The sequence below is a fragment of the Durio zibethinus genome, unplaced genomic scaffold, assembly GCF_047325235.1.
Source record: "Durio zibethinus cultivar Kanyao isolate XHJ-2024 unplaced genomic scaffold, ASM4732523v1 HiC_scaffold_2, whole genome shotgun sequence".
Classification (NCBI taxonomy): Eukaryota; Viridiplantae; Streptophyta; class Magnoliopsida; order Malvales; family Malvaceae; genus Durio; species Durio zibethinus.
In genome coordinates, this window is record NW_028323043.1 from 2383497 (window position 1) to 2388496 (window position 5000).

The window sequence follows — 5000 nt, forward strand, 5'->3', positions numbered from 1 at the left end:
TGGGCCCTGGTGCGGCAGGTTGCCTCGAGCACCATCGGCACACGCTGGGCCCTGGTGCGGTCGGTTGCCTCGAACACCATCGGCACACGCTGGGCCCTGGTGCGGCAGCTTGCCTCGACCACCATCGGCACACGCTGGGCCCTGGTGCGGCCGGTTGCCTCGAGCACCATCGGCACACGCTCGGCCCTGGTGCGGCAGGTTGCCTCGACCACCATCGGCAGCCTCGACCACCATCGGCACACGCTGGGCCCTGGTGCGGGCGCTTGCCTCGACCACCATCGGCACACGCTCCGCCCTGGTGCGGTCGGTTGCCTCGAGCACCATCGGCACACGCTGGGCCCTGGTGCGGCAGGTTGCCTCGACCACCATCGGCACACGCTGGGCCCTGGTGCGGGCGCTTGCCTCGACCACCATCGGCACACGCTCCGCCCTGGTGCGGTCGGTTGCCTCGAGCACCATCGGCACACGCTGGGCCCTGGTGCGGCAGGTTGCCTCGACCACCATCGGCACGCGCTGGGCCCTGGTGCGGGCGCTTGCCTCGACCACCATCGGCACACGCTGGGCCCTGGTGCGGGCGCTTGCCTCGACCACCATCGGCACACGCTGGGCCCTGGTGCGGCAGGTTGCCTCGACCACCATCGGCACACGCTGGGCCCTGGTGCGGGCGCTTGCCTCGAGCACCATCGGCACACGCTGGGCCCTGGTGCGGTCGGTTGCCTCGAGCACCATCGGCACACGCTGGGCCCTGGTGCGGCAGGTTGCCTCGACCATCATCGGCAGCCTCGACCACCATCGGCACACGCTGGGCCCTGGTGCGGGCGGTTGCCTCGACCACCATCGGCACACGCTGGGCCCTGGTGCGGTCGGTTGCCTCGAGCACCATCGGCACACGCTGGGCCCTGGTGCGGCAGGTTGCCTCGAGCACCATCGGCACACGCTGGGCCCTGGTGCGGCAGGTTGCCTCGACCACCATCGGCACACGCTGGGCCCTGGTGCGGGCGGTTGCCTCGACCACCATCGGCACACGCTGGGCCCTGGTGCGGGCGCTTGCCTCGAGCACCATCCGCACACGCTGGGCCCTGGTGCGGCAGGTTGCCTCGAGCACCATCGGCACACGCTGGGCCCTGGTGCGGCAGGTTGCCTCGAGCACCATCGGCACACGCTGGGCCCTGGTGCGGGAGCTTGCCTCGAGCGCCATCGGCACACGCTGGGCCCTGGTGCGGCAGGTTGCCTCGAGCCCCATCGGCACACGCTGGGCCCTGGTGCGGTCGGTTGCCTCGAGCACCATCGGCACACGCTGGGCGCTGGTGCGGGCGCTTGCCTCGACCAGCATCGGCACACGCTGGGCCCTGGTGCGGCAGGTTGCCTCGATCACCATCGGCACACGCTGGGCCCTGGTGCGACAGGTTGCCTCGAGCACCATCGGCACACTATCGGCCCTGGTGCGGGCGGTTGCCTCGACCACCGTCGGCACACGCTGGGCCCTGGTGCGGGCGCTTGCCTCGAGCACCATCGGCACACGCTGGGCCCTGGTGCGGCAGGTTGCCTCGAGCACCATCGGCACACGCTGGGCCCTGGTGCGGGAGCTTGCCTCGAGCGCCATCGGCACACGCTGGGCCCTGGTGCGGCAGGTTGCCTCGAGCACCATCGGCACACGCTGGGCCCTGGTGCGGTCGGTTGCCTCGAGCACCATCGGCACACGCTGGGCCCTGGTGCGGCAGGTTGCCTCGACCACCATCGGCACACGCTGGGCCCTGGTGCGGGCGCTTGCCTCGACCACCATCGGCACACGCTGGGCCCTGGTGCGGGCGCTTGCCTCGACCACCATCGGCACACGCTGGGCCCTGGTGCGGCAGGTTGCCTCGACCACCATCGGCACACGCTGGGCCCTGGTGCGGGCGCTTGCCTCGAGCACCATCGGCACACGCTGGGCCCTGGTGCGGTCGGTTGCCTCGAGCACCATCGGCACACGCTGGGCCCTGGTGCGGCAGGTTGCCTCGACCATCATCGGCAGCCTCGACCACCATCGGCACACGCTGGGCCCTGGTGCGGGCGGTTGCCTCGACCACCATCGGCACACGCTGGGCCCTGGTGCGGTCGGTTGCCTCGAGCACCATCGGCACACGCTGGGCCCTGGTGCGGCAGGTTGCCTCGAGCACCATCGGCACACGCTGGGCCCTGGTGCGGCAGGTTGCCTCGACCACCATCGGCACACGCTGGGCCCTGGTGCGGGCGGTTGCCTCGACCACCATCGGCACACGCTGGGCCCTGGTGCGGGCGCTTGCCTCGAGCACCATCCGCACACGCTGGGCCCTGGTGCGGCAGGTTGCCTCGAGCACCATCGGCACACGCTGGGCCCTGGTGCGGCAGGTTGCCTCGAGCACCATCGGCACACGCTGGGCCCTGGTGCGGGAGCTTGCCTCGAGCGCCATCGGCACACGCTGGGCCCTGGTGCGGCAGGTTGCCTCGAGCACCATCGGCACACGCTGGGCCCTGGTGCGGTCGGTTGCCTCGAGCACCATCGGCACACGCTGGGCGCTGGTGCGGGCGCTTGCCTCGACCAGCATCGGCACACGCTGGGCCCTGGTGCGGCAGGTTGCCTCGATCACCATCGGCACACGCTGGGCCCTGGTGCGACAGGTTGCCTCGAGCACCATCGGCACACTATCGGCCCTGGTGCGGGCGGTTGCCTCGACCACCGTCGGCACACGCTGGGCCCTGGTGCGGGCGCTTGCCTCGAGCACCATCGGCACACGCTGGGCCCTGGTGCGGGCGGTTGCCTCGAGCACCATCGGCACACGCTGGGCCCTGGTGGGTTTAGGCACATCTTCAAATTTCTGCCGTGCCAATGCCATTTTTATGGCTTGTAAATTCATACAATGGTCCCCTAAGCCTTCACGTGAAGTTTCGTTGGAAGATGACTCGTTTTCTATTTTTCATGATTTTTGAAACTTTTTGCGGTTCGGGATTTTTTAAAATTTTTTTATAAGGATTTTTGGCCCCAAATTTTGTAGGCATGATCCTTATATTTTTGTTGGCATGCACAAAAAAATTCAGCTAAAAACTCGAAGTAGAGAAGATTTTGTGACCGTTTGAAAAAAGTGTCCCCATTTCAGACACTTTAACGGCTACTGGTAGCAAACCTGTAAAATCTCAAATGCTCTTTAAGGGGGTGTGAATTCTCAGAGGTTTGATGAGGGATAGGGGGCCAACACAAGGCCAAGTACCAGCACCCATCGCACATCATGTGCGCACACCCCCCCGGCCCCCCTCCCAATCGCCGGAACCCCAATGCCGCCGGTCAGGTTCTCCGGCGGTACTCCGGCGATGCTCCGGCGATGCTGTCCCGAGTGAAAAAAATGCGGCACCAGCACATGCTGGAGCCAAGCATGGGCACCGTGGCTCAAAATCGAACTTCGGCCAAGGCCTCGACCATCAATGGCACATGATGACGCATGGTGATGGCACATGCATCGACCATCATCGGCATAGGCTGCCCTTCGGTACGGGCACTTGCCTCGACCGCCATCGGCACAAGCTGGGCCCTGGTGTGGGTTGTTGCCTCGATCACAATCGGCACATGCTGAGCCTTGGTGCGGGCGGTTGCCTCGAGCACCATCGGCAGACCCTGGGCCCTGGTGCGGCCGGTTGCCCCGATAACCATCGACACACGCTGGGCCCTGGGGCGGGCGCTTGCCCCCAGCACCATCGGCACACGCTGGGCCCTGGTGCGGGCGCTTGCCTCGACCACCATCGGCACACGCTGGGCACTGGTGCGGGCGCTTGCCTCGACCACCATCGGCACACGCTGGGCCCTGGTGCGGGCGCTTGCCCCCAGCACCATCGGCACACGCTGGGCCCTGGTGCGGGCGGTTGCCCCCAGCACCATCGGCACACGCAGGGCCCTGGTGCGGGCGGTTGCCCCGAACACCATCGGCACAAGTCGGCCCTTGGTGCGGGCTCCTGGCTCGACCACCATCGGCACACGCTGGGCCCTGGTGCGGGCGGTTGCCTCGAACACCATCGGCACACGCCGGCCCTTGGTGCGGCCGGTTGCCTCGACCACCATCGGCACACGCTCGGCCTTGGTGAGGGCGCTTGCCTCGACCACCATCGGCACACGCTGGGCCCTGGTGCGGGCGCTTGCCTCGACCACCATCGGCACACGCTCGGCCCTGGTGCGGGCGCTTGCCTCGACCACCATCGGCACACGCTGGGCCCTGGTGCGGGCGGTTGCCTCGACCACCATCGGCACACGCTCGACCTTGGTGAGGGCGCTTGCCTCGACCACCATCGGCACACGTTGGGCCCTGGTGCGGGCGCTTGCCTCGACCACCATCGGCACACGCTCGGCCTTGGTGCGGGCGGTTGCCTCGACCACCATCGGCACACGCTGGGCCCTGGTGCTGGCGGTTGCCTCGACCACCATCGGCACACGCTGGGCCCTGGTGCGGGCGGTTGGCTCGAACACCATCGGCACAAGCCGGCCCTTGGTGCGGGCGGTTGCCTCGAGCACCATCGGCACACGCTGGGCCCTGGTGCGGGCGGTTGCCTCGACCACCATCGGCACACGCTGGGCCCTGGTGCGGACGGTTGCCTCGAGCACCATGGGCACACGCTGGCCCTTGGTGCGGGCTCTTGCCTCGACCACCATCAGCAGAAGATGGCCCCTACGTCGAACACCATCGATACATGCCGGGCCTTGGTGTGGGCACATGCCTCGAGCTGGTGCGGGCGGTTGCCTCGACCACCATCGGCTCACGTTGGCCCTTGTTGCGGGCACATGCCTCGACCACCATCGGCACCTGCGCACCCTCGGTGTGGGATTTGCTTGTTTGGAAAAAGTGTCCCCGTTTCAGACATTTTAACGTCTACTGGTAGCATATCTGTAAAATCTCTAATGCTCTTTAGGGGGTGGTGGTCCGGCACCCCCTCTCCCCCCCCCCACGGGGGGAGTAGGTGTGCGCGATGGGCCTCCCATTGCGTGCACCCCGGCCAAC